Raw genomic sequence first — 12727 nt, 5'->3', positions numbered from 1 at the left:
CCAATCTCCCCAAAGGATTAGGCACTGGTCCACCCAAAGGTGATCACCTTAAACCTAGTTTCCTTCTCCCCTTTTCTCTTCTCTAGGTGTAGTCACCTAGGTCACCTAGGTCATCAACCATCTCAAGATCTAGCCATCCAAATACTTCGACCTTTGGTCCACAACTGCACTGGTGTGTCCTCAAGAAGCCCTCCAAATTTCATGAGATTTCGACAGTGGGATCTTGAGATATCACAAACCCTATCTCAAAGACCAATTCTTACCCTTGGTTTCCCTTGGGCTAGAAACCTCACTAGGATCCTTGCATTGCCTTCCATTGAAAATTCATTCCTTGATCCCTTTCCCCTCCCTAATTAGGTCAAGAATATCATTGATTGCTAAATCCTATCCTCTTGACCTATCCTAGGTCCACTTGGTCCCGTGTGGTCCCATATCTTATCAAAGTCAACACTTCAAAAACCACTTGGGAAACCAAGTTCCACAAGGATTTTAGGGTTTGGGAAGCTCCTTTGCAAGTCACATTCCCTAAGCCAAGCCCTCAAATACATATACGCTTATCTTAGAGAACTTTGTACCTTGCTTAAAAGGCAAGCAAGTCCCACTCTTGAGTCTCTCCTATGAAAGGGTGATCGAGATCACTTCACATCCACTTAGTTGATCTATCCCTCATAAGTGATTCTGTGTATATCAGGTCTCTTCCCATCGGTGAAAGTTCGTAAAGAGTAGGAGGCCTTAGCTGTGGTGTAATGGGCGTTAGCTTCATTGTTGCTCTTGACCTAGCAAGTGCCCCTCTAGGATCCCTGCTAGTTTGAGTAGTACTCCATCTGCAAAACTATTCATCCTTGTCTTCATCATTAGTTACTTTTCTTCCTTCCTTCAGTGGAAACGTCGATCTAGATCTAGCTCTAGAGTTTTATTCACAAATGTTGAATTTTTAGGATTTCCTTAATAGATAATTACTTTCAATGATTTTCTTAATTCTTTATATGGTGATACTTCATCGTTAAGTAGTTATGCATATGAAATATTCAACATTAAAACAATGATGACAATAAAAGCATGAAGAGATAACCAAACACAAGAAATGCATAATTCACCATGGGAAAACCCCAAACTAGGGGAAAACACCCAACAACCTTTTATTAGAGAAAATTTTCCATTGACCAGTGATCGAACAGAGATAAAATTCACCCTCCTGAATTTTTGACCTACTGAAATTTTAGCCTCCTTAAATTTCGACATCTTGCCTCAGATTTTGTCCTCTTCTCTCTGCCTTAGATTTCGTCCTCTTCTTGCCTCAGATTATGCCTCAGACTCGTGCTAATGATGATCTGAATTTGATGTCCAAAAGATGAGGTCGAATTGCCTTTATATATAGTGATCAAGGGAACTCGAATGGACATGTCCCTTGGGCTGGGCCAACTTGGAGCCGACTTTACAATTTTGAGGCAAAAATTATAATTTGAAAAATTCAAATTTTCTTCTTTCAAGGCCGACTTGAAATACAATTAACATCTTCCATTTCTCTTTATTTTTGGAGGGCTAGGATCAATTATGAAAACCGACCGTAGCTACAAAACTTCAACACTCCCTCTTAGCTAGGGAGGTATTCATAAGGGCTTCCACTTGAGATCAATAGTTGAGATTCATCTAATTCACTAATGCAAATAACCTTTGCATTTCATTAGATTAATTCGCTTTATCTTATAAAAGTTAGTTACTTTAATAATTAAAATAATTGCTAAGTTTAAGGGTCAATTAGGCGACTTCCACATGCCTAGACACTTAGGCCTATGCAGAAGTGCTTGCCGAAGCTACTCTCATCAACAGATAATGGGGGTAAGTACACCTCCAATGACTTCAACTATTTCTGCAAGGAAGCAATGATCAAGAGGGAGATGGCAGTCTCGTATAATCCTTAGCAGAATAGGGTTGCAGGGAGAAAGAATAGGTGAACCATTGGTTTTGCCAAGGCTATGCTACATGACCAGGATCTTCCTATGTTTCTCTGGGCAAAGGCATGCAACACTGTAGTCTGTAGTATATGTGCAAAATATGAGTCCTCACACGCTATTCGGGGAAACGACTCTTAGGGAAGGTTTCACTAGAGTGAAGCCAAAGATAGGAAAATTGAGGAACTTTGGTTGTCTAGTATACATCCATGTGTATGTGGAGAAAAGGATGAAGTTGAAGCCTTTAGGAGTGAAGGGGCTCTTGATTTCTGGTAGCATCGAATGCGCTCTAAGTCTCAAAATTTGCATGGAGGCTTAGAGACATGCATTCTCCAATACCCATAAATCGTTTTGAGAAATTCCACTCGGAGACAGTTTTATTAAAATAATTAATTATTTTTAATGGGACCCTTAGTCTAAACTTAGGAAATGAAAATAATTAAAGGGTATTAATCTAACTGTGGGTGAAACTTCCAGAAGAAGACGAGGATCAAGCCAAAATGATCTAAGTTATTGATTAGAAGTTAATTTGGGCCGTTGGTTGTCCAACAGAAAGATATAAGAAAAGGCTTGAGGGGAACTTGGAGTACACAACGAATAGAGTTCAAAAAATCGAATTTTTGAAGCAGAGCACCTGCTGGAGAGAAATTCAAAGTGAGCGTTTGCAGTGAGGGGCCGGGATAGTTCCAGTTGGATATTTCTCATGATCTGGGAATACTCAACAGAGTAGGCAGAGAGAGATCCGAGAAAGGCAACACAGAGCCAGAAGAGGCTAACATAGGGCCACGCAGAGGCCTTGAGGGAGTTCGAAATTTGCTGGAGGGTTCAATTTCTGTAGCTGGAAGCCGGGGTGGGAAACCAAGAAAGCAATAGTTAGAATCTTAGAATCAAATTGATTAGCCTCGAAGAGTGACGCAAATCATAGATAGCATGACACTGGGCTGACGTAGACACCGCGCAGAGGTAGCACAAAGGCAACAAGGGACTAGCCATTCTATGGCTGGATTAGTTAGGATCGCTAGTGATAGTTTGAGGTGTTTCTCACTAATCTTCTGTCAGTAATATTCTCTGTACTCGATAGCCAGTACGGCATCTAGAGATTGTATTCAGAAAAAACTACTGCTTAATAATACAAACCCTCAGCTGCTGCACCGGTTTTCCCGCATTGGATTTTTCCGGGGACATTTGTCCAAAATAATGGTGTAATGTGTTGTGTATTTATTTCTTGCTCAGTTTCTTATTTCCACTTATAATTTTAATGTTGTAGACTGTAGTGTATTAGTTTCGATATTTACTGTAGGAAACAATAAGTAACTTGATTAAGAAATTAACAAGTAGGAGAAACTTAATCAATCACTGCAGTAGAAATTTGGGCATCGAAATTTTCACATGGTATCAGAGCTACAGGTGAAACAAGAGAACAGTGTTGAAAGAGCCCAACGTTGAAGTAGGAAGGGAGTTCAAAATTTCTGCAGAGGCAACAATTCGAATCCCCAGAGGGTTTGTGCAGTCAGGCTAGAAGGGCAAGATTTTCATGGTAAATCTCTCTCTGAGTGAGTCGACATAGAGGTAGGATTTCCAGATCGAAATTTGTCAGCAGTAGAGGGAGTAGTGCAAAAGATGCTTCAGTAAAGAGGGGTTCCTGGTGTGACGTTGTTTTCTGCAGGCAGTTGTTGGGAAGAAAGATGTCAGAAGGAAGAAGAGAGACATTTGAGGGAATTTTTTCCTCAGAGAATTCCTAGCAGGGAATTCAAATTCTCATTTGCTGAGTAGCAACAGGAGAGAGGAGGTCATTCGACATTTCGATTGGCAGAGATGGTAGCCAGTGGACTGAGAGACCAGGATAGGTTGGATGGAGCTTCCAACTATGTGATCTGGAAGGCAAGGATGTCATGCCTTCTGGATGAGCATTTTCTCAAAGTCTACGTCGACAACGTGGTAGCTGAGCTAGCAGATCCGCTCAAGAAGTACAAGGGAGAAATGGTGAAGACAAAAAGAATGATCCTCGATGGAGTGAAGGATCATATAGTTTGTCACATTGCTAGCAGAAGCACTGCCAAGGAGATGTGGGATGCATTGTCGACGCTATATTAGGGATCTTTCGAGCAGCGAAAGATGTACTTGGAGCAGAAGATGAGGTCTATGAAGATGCAAAAGGGGGAACACATTGATCCGTTCCTTGCAAAGCTTCAGGAGACCCAAGATGAGTTGGAAACTCTAGGGTCAACACCTCAAGGTTCCGAGATGGTAAGACTAGCCCTACATTTTGTATCTGAGGAGTGACAAGTCTTTTTCTAGAGCATCCTGGGCATGGCAACTTTGCCAAACTGGGATGAAATGGGGGCAACTCTTAAGCAAGAGGAGCTGGGGAGAGACTTGGTCAAGTGTAAACTTGACGAAAGTAGCAGCAGTGGCTCGAAGCCCAAGGAGGAGAAAGAGAATGCAACCCTAACATCCAAGGGGTAGCAGGAGCAACAGAATAAGAAGAAAGATGTTTCAAAGATTAAATGCTTCAGGTGTGGTGAATTCAGTCACTACGCAACATAGTGTCCTCTCACAAAAAAGGACAAAGATGAGAAGCATGATTCGAAGGTTGCATTTGCGAAGATCGAAGAGGAGTTTTCCATGACAACCCAGGCATCTCCAAGAGGGAGGTGGGGTGATTTTGAGTTGTAGTTCGAATGGACTGCAATTGGGCAAGATCCTTGAAGAGCCCACCTCTCGGATCAATTCCTTTTTATGGGAGCATATCTTAGAAGTAGTAGGATGGGCCAGTGTCAGTTGGTGTAGAGCATTGTCAGAGTGACAGTTGCAGTGGCTAGGAGCGCCAGAGACTGAGCAATGCAGAGAAAAGTTGACTACAGTGCAGTTGGCACAGAGCAGAGGTCAGTAGTAGCGCAGAGGCTTCAGAGGGTCAGCGTAGAGACTAGTAGCAGTCAGACTCCAGCAACGAGATGCATCATACTGAACACTAGTTCAGTAATTTGGGATGCTTTTCCGTTGTTGATGCAGTAGCAACAACAGTTGGAGAAGGTTGCAATGCAAATGCAGTTGGCAGTGGCAGTAGCAGCAACAACACGAATGCAAAATTAAGAGGGAGTTGTTGTACGGATGCAGTGTTGACAGTGGAAGGGTCAACAACAGTAGAAATGCAACATTTGCGCAGTAGTTGGTGGACAGAATGTCAGACATCAGCAGCGCAGAAGGAGATGTTACAGAACAGAGTGATGCTTCAGCAGGGTGCATTGTTGGAGCACATTCCTCGCTAAGAGCGAGTGTTGATTTCTGGTAGCATCGGATGTGCTCTAAGTCTCAAAATTTGCAGGGAGACTTGGACAAATGCATTCTCCAATACCCAACAATCGTTTTGGGAAATTCCACCCAGAGACAATTTTATTAAAATAATTAATTATTTTTAATGGGACCCTAAGTCTAAACTTAGGAAATGAAAATAATTAAAGGGTATTAATCTAACTGTGGGTGAAACTTCTAGAAGAAGACGAGGATCAAGCCAAAATGATCTAAGCCATTGATTAGAAGTTAATTTGGGCCGTTGGTTGTCTAACAGAAAGATATAAGAAGAGGCTTGAGGGACACTTCAAGTACACACCGAATAGAGTTTAGAAGATCGAATTTCTGAAGCAGAGTAGCTGCCGGAGAGAAATTCGAAGTGAGCTTTTGCAGTGAGGGGCGGGGATAGTTTCGGTTGGAGATTTCTCCTGATCTGGGAATACTTAGCAGAGGAGGTAGAGAGAGATCCGGGAGAGGCAACTCAGAGGTTGATGCAGGGTGACGCAAAGGCAACGTAGAAGCCTTTAGGGAGTCCGAAATTTGTTGGAGAGTTCAATTTCTGTAGCTAGAAGCTGGGGTGAGACAGGGAGAGCAGAAGTTAGAATCTCAGCGGCAAATCGGTTAGGGCTACGACGGAAGGCATCTGACAGTCGATGATGATAGCAACAGGTAGCGTGGCACAATTTGTAGGAGGCAACAATTCTCAGTTACACTATGTTCCATAGTGGCCGGTTGGCTGATTCTTTTTATTTTTGACTTTTTGATTTTATTTAATTTTTTTTATATATACCTTGTTTCATTATTTTTCTTTTAATCTTTATTTTTTTTGTTACCCCTTTTTCATTCTTTTTAAATTTTATTTTTGTTCATATACATAAATTATTTTTTATTTTTATATTTAAATAAATATTGTTCTTGATCTTCTTCATTTTTCTAATATATAATTTTTTATTTTTCACTTTTTTTTGCCACAAGTTTTTAATTTTCGTTTTTTTTTTTCCTTTAACTTTTTTTATATACATATTTTTATTCTTTAAAAATGGCCAAGTGCCTATGACGAAATCAACAAATGGAGAAACTCCAAAAACTTCTATAGTGAAACACTTTCAATTTCACAACAACAAGGTTGATGGCCAAAGGTCGGGGTCTGCCAACGTAGCTCTGATACCACTTGAAAGAACAAAGTTCGTATACAACAATAATCTTAAGTATCCTTCGAAGACAAAGACATCCATTGTAGGACAAGTAATTGTATGTTGAATATTATATAACATAATTGATGAAATGATTACAATGAAGGTGAGGGCCTGCTTATATACCTAGGCAGATACCTCTTCACCAACGGTCATGTCCTTAGGGACATACGTCTTTATTAACTAATTACTAATTAATCATTATTTATGATGTGTTATTATTATTTATATTTACATTATTTATATCTATATTTTATTCATAGCAACTAGCAGGTGGGGTTAGTAAAATTTATTACTTGTCTTGTTTGGGGCTCCCTTTTGTTGATTTTCTAGTGCAATCAAGACTAGTACAATTTTTGAAACTGATAACTTCTTCCAATGATACAATATTACTTCTTTAGAGCAATCCTATCATTAAGCACTTATACATGACAAAATTCAACCATTCATTTCATCAATAGAGCAAATAGAGATCATAGTAAACAATGAGACAAGAGACACCAGAAATTTGGCCAATGATTAGGGAAAACCCAAGAAATCTTTCCTTATAAGAGAGAATTCAATTCATCAAAATGTACATTAGAATATTCCAATCAAGATTCCAAACTTCTGATCTCAATAAATGCCAAGTTAAACCAATCAAATGAGAGAAAAGTCAACACACTGTCCAAGTGAAAGTTTGCAACAGAGTGGCCAAATTTCGGCCTGAGGTAGTTGAACAAAAGGGGCTGAAATTTGGTCATATTACAGTCAACAAGCCATAGTCAAAAGTTTGGTCAAAGAATAGAAGTTGACTTGAGGTCAAACCTCAGTGAACGAGCCATAACAGGAGGAATCTTTCGGTTAAACAAAGTCAACAAACCATTAAAACTTCCGGCCTCTAAAATCAGTCAAAATATCGGTCAAACAGAAGCAAGAATACCTAGGTCAACGTTGTTCAAAATGTAAGTCAAATAGTTGGTCAATGCATATAAGATCTTCTCCTTTTCTCCTTCGCACGTGTGGATGAATCTTCTTGTTTCAAATTGAATTGTGTGATGGATGAAATGCCAGATGAGGTCACACGAACTTCTATTTATATGTGAGTTAGGAGGAGGGTTTTGACCATAGGGTCAAAACCATTGAATGAGTGGGGCTAACTTGTCCAAGTAAGGCCGACTTGGTCAACATGAAAAATGCAATTTTTCTCTTTAGATTTGCTAATGAAAATATCTACCGCAACTACCAATTTTTTCAACACCTTGGGGAGTTTTGATCAAGGCCTTGATGATGACATGCCATCTCACTCTTGCAAAGGAGAGCTCTAGCCTTTCTTGTGTCTATTTTACTTTGTTGATGATGCTTGACAAAATAGAGAAGCTAATTGAAGAGCGTTCACCTCCTTGACATGTTTGGAGAACCCTAGGGGGATTGTCTATGTTTGATGGTGGTATGATGAAATATGAACTTGTGATGGAGTGCCCTAGCATTTGAGGACTCTATTGGGATTTTGTAACAATATTTGATGAAATAGACACCTAATATAGAAGAGCTCTTACCTCTTTGGCACATTCTTAGCAACCTATTGTTTTAGGCAGCATTTTAGCATGATTGATGGATCACATTGGTGGGACAAAGTGCCTTAGGACTTTTGGTGACTATCTTGGTCCTATAGTCATATTTGATGGGAGAGACTGCATTTTGGTGAGCGCTCCACTCTACTGTGGATTTTTAGCACTTAGCTCAATATATAGGGTGTTTTAAACACTTGGATAATGTTAGTTGACATTTTAGTTTTGGGTAAGAGCACCTTGAGGTTTCTACTATATATTGATTCCCTATGCAAATATTCTATAGAATATACCCTTCATTTTGAGGAACACTCCACTTCATGGTTTTTAGGATCCTAGGAGAGGGAAACATGCTCTTTGTTGCATAGATGGTTATGGGACTTAAACCCTTGGCTTCTTGGTTCTATTTTGATGTTGAGGTTGTAGTTTATGATAATTTTACATCCCATTCTCATGGAGCGCTCGATTGCTTGCACACATGGAGGCATTTCTTGTGGATTGAGGCTATGGATGGTGGTTATGGCACACGTTTGGAGGTAGTTGTGTTTGTGATGACTTTGCACTTGATCCATGGTGTCTATTCATTACTAATTGACCTCCTACCTTGAGATCCAGCTCATACACCTTGATTTAGGGACTATTGGAGTGGCATGATGCAATGGAATCAAGTGGCATGACGCAAGATTGGAGTGGCCTCCAAGATATAAGATTGTGAGTGAATGCCCCTAATCTCTCTTGAAGAATAACCCTCTTAGATTGCATGCATGATTCCATAGCCCAAGGAAACAAGTCTCTATTCTCCCTTTTATCCACCACCCTCAAAACCAAAAAATTTATTTCCACTTTTCGTTTTGGTATTATTGCTTCTAAGCTCTCTTTACTCCCAATCCATACTACACCAAGTGAACCTAACAACCTTGTTGAAAATAGCAACAAGAAATGCTATAAATAGCATTGTTATAGATAGCATTTTAGGTACCAGTGTTGAAAATAGCAACAAGGAATGCAAAAAATAAAAATGCTAAAAGTAGCATTGCTATAGATAGCATTTCAGGATATATTCCAATTTTAATTTGTCCTTGAATTAAAATTCGAATTTAGTCTCACCAGCTGTTTGAAAAATAATTAATTAATTCATCTTGAGTTAATTAGTTGGAGAAATTCAAACATGAAGTCTTTGTGAAGACATGCAACAATTATCTCTTTGATTGAGGAAGTTATCCCTTAATTAAGGAGATAAGGATGAATTGTATTTGAGTTGTAATTAGTTAGCTCAGTTAACTGAGTTAAGTCCAGTTAAATTAGTTCCAAACAGTTGGAGGAACTAATTATGAGTTCAGTCAGTTAATGCATGCATGCGTGCAACTAGTGTTCTCCAGATAACTGAATATTCTCTCATAAATAACTCATGTATGTCAGTTCAGACAGAGACCCAGTTGAGGTTAAAGACGGACATTGTACTATCAGTTGGAGGATTTTTCCTATAAAGGAAACTCATCCATGCAGAAGGAATTATCTCCTTCAGGATTGCGCAGTTATTTCAGAGGTCAGTGTTGTGTGTGAGGTGAGAATCACACAGGTTGCAGCTAGAGGACCCAGGAGAAACTACGCAAGGAAATAGGAGGCTTGGAGGACTAAAGGAAGGCATATGTGTTGTCTATTCGGTCTATGAGCAGTAGTGAGGGATTGTACTGAGAGCTGGATAGCTTGAGAGCTGAAGCTTTGTGTAATCCTGAGATATTTCCACTTGTATGATAATACAGATAACGAGGTTTTTAGATGAGGTTTTCCCCAGAGTATTTTTCTGTGTTTCATGTTTATGATTTCTTCTTCTCTGTTATATGTGTTCCGATTGATCTTGCTCAAATTGATTAAGCTTTCGCAAAGGTTGATAGTAGTAGTAGATCAAGTATTTTGCTTTAGTTACATTGCATTATCAGGTGATCTATAATGAGAATTTCTACATGTTATCAGAGCTAGCTGATCCATAGAGAAATTTCTACATGGTATCAGAGAAAAGGTGATCAAAGTGGTGAACATTATACAAAGAAGGGAGAAGTTCGAAGTTTGATGTTCTTGATTATAGGTACAAAATCGATTTCTTATCACATCTCAAAGTTCACCAATGGCATTCAATGGCATGAGACTCGAGTATGCCCTGAATGGCAACTCAAATTACATAGCCTAGAAGGATTGCATGGAAGCAGTATTAGAGGACAACGGTTTGAAGGACTTCATTGATCAAGAAGTCCCCAAGCCAGCAGCAACTAATGCCCAAGAATTGGCGGAATGGAAGAAATGTGTGGCGAGAGCGAGGAGGATTCTTCTGGAGGGAGTTCGAGACCATATTGTCTCGAGTCTCCATGGGAAGGAGACTCCGTTTTCAATGTGGAAGATATTGAAGGATCTATATCAGAACAATGACGACCAGAGGAAGCTGGTGTTGAAGGACAAGCTTTGGAAAATCAAGTGCGAAAAGGGCGACACGATCTCTACATATCTGAACAAGCTCATGACATGCAAAGATGAGCTTGGAAGTGTAGGAATCACAACAGTCGATGATGATATGGTGAGTCTTGCTCTCCTCGGTCTTCCTAAGAGCTGGCATAGCTACCAGGACTCAGTGAATGGAAGAGAGAAACTGCCGGATTGGGAACGACTGTGGTCGGATCTGATGTAGGAGGAGATCAGGAGGAGCACCATAGATGGTTCTTCATCCAAAGATGATGAAGAAAATCTAGTCTTAGCAAGTAAGACAAGGAAAGGGAAGGAGAAGGATTCTCATTCCAAATCAAGTTCTTCCCATGGTGGGAAGAAGATTGACAAATCTAAAGTGAGATGCTTTAATTGTCATGAGGTGGGCCATTATGCAACTAATTGTCCATTGAAGAAGTCCAAGAAGGGATCCTTGGAAGGATCTAAAGGTGAGGCATTGGTCTCTCAGTTCGAATTGGATTTTACCCTCATCGCATGCATGGTTTCATCGATGATGGGTTGTGGTTGGTTTCTTGACAGTGGAGCCTCATTCCACATGACCGATGATAAGAGTTTATTCAATACCTTGGAGGAGAAAGACCTTCAAATACTTATAGAGATGGGTGACGATGAAAGGTATAGTGATTTAGGAGTGGGCATGGTTGCTTTTCAGAGGGAGCATGGAGCTTCTATCACCTTGACAGATTTGAAGTATGTGCCAAGACTGAAGAAAAACTTGGTATCGATTGCGATGGTGGAGGACAAAGGCTACGATGTTGTCTTCTGTAAGGGAAAGGTTTTCCTTAGACACATCACCATGAGACAGGTGAAGTAGATCGGTTCACAAGTCAAGAACATGTATGCTCTTGAGGTTCAAGATGCATGCCAAGCCTTGAGGAGCAAGACAAATATTGGAGACTTGGTGGTTGAGAGGGAGAGTACATTACCTCTCAACATGTAGTGCCAGAAGAAGTCTCAGACAATTGTGGAGGAGCCACAATTGGTGAAGTAGCTACAGGAGGTTGTGGAGCAGCCACAACTGGAGAAGCCGAGAGGAGATCGAGTGGAGGTATCCACTCATGCAGAGACCTCCAGTAGAGGGAAATTTCGAGCCAAGTCAGCAGAGGGATCACATGCAGCCATACCTCCAGGTGTGAGGTGGAGTGATGTGAAGTGATAGTCCCATGAAGGCTGAAATAGGGGCAGGATCCTTGAGGTACCCAGCCTCTTTGATTAGACCTTGCTACGGGAGCCTCGATGAGGAGTAGTAGGATTGGCTAAGTGGGTAGAGACGGATGCGGATGGAGCGACAGAGAGAGCTACAATGCAGGAGTCCCAAGACAACGCAGAGCTAGCAGGCTGCAACAATGCGAGAGGCACAGGAGTGTTGCACCAGTGCAGGATGACACAGAGAGGTGTGCAACGGTGCAAGATGTAGGGAGTTGTTGTAGCAACGCAGAGGTCATAGAGGGAGCACTTGTTAGCAGCAGAAGGAGCTTCAACATCAGAGGGTGTTTCTAGCCGAACAGGGAGGTCAGTTGGACGATCAGTTACTTACTTCTCAGTAACTGAGTTGCAGTGCAGCAATGGGCAGCACAATGCAACATGATGAGAGGAGGTGCAGTGCGGATGCAGTGCTTGGAGATAGGACCAACAACAGCACAGATGCAACAGGAGGAATCAGTGTGATTGATGCAGTTAGAGATCAAAGTGATAGAGGCTAGAGCAGTCAGATACTGAAGAGCACAAAGGTGCAAAGTTTTCAGTCGACAGAGGCAATAACAGTCAGAGACTTTGATGACAGATGCATCATACTGATTCAGGTTGTATATTTTTTGTTTCTGGAGTTGCTAGAGCAACAACACTTGAGAGAAGTGTTGCATGCAGAACATTCCAAAGGTTCAGGATCGAGTTCGAGTTGAATGCCTTTCTTGTTGAGAGGGAGTGTTGAAAATAGCAACAAGAAATGCTAAAAATAGAAATGCTATAAATAGCATTGCTATAGATAGCATTTCAGGTACCAGTGTTGAAAATAGCAACAAGGAATGCAAAAAATAAAAATGCTAAAAATAGCATTGCTATAGATAGCATTTCAGGATATATTCCAATTTTAATTTGTCCTTGAATTAAAATTCGAATTTAGTCTCACCAGCTGTTTGAAAATAATTAATTAATTCATCTTGAGTTAATTAGTTGGAGAAATTCAAACATGAAGTCTTTGTGAAGACATGCAACAATTATCTCTTTGATTGAGGAAGTTATCCCT

General features: G+C 40.5%; 1 protein-coding gene across 2 annotated transcripts in view; it reads left to right on the top strand.

Annotated features, from left to right (window-relative positions):
* LOC149141845 (Urb2/Npa2 family protein) overlaps positions 1 to 12727 on the top strand; it is a 257141-nt gene that overhangs the window by 199187 nt on the left and 45227 nt on the right. The gene's annotated exons all lie outside the window — the stretch shown is intronic.

The sequence above is a fragment of the Pinus tabuliformis genome, chromosome X, assembly GCF_031772625.1.
Source record: "Pinus tabuliformis cultivar Carrire ecotype Pingquan chromosome X, CPIR1, whole genome shotgun sequence".
In the NCBI taxonomy this organism is placed as follows: Eukaryota; Viridiplantae; Streptophyta; class Pinopsida; order Pinales; family Pinaceae; genus Pinus; species Pinus tabuliformis.
The sequence above is the reverse complement of the archived record's forward strand: the minus strand, read 5'-3'. Positions and strand labels throughout refer to the sequence as shown.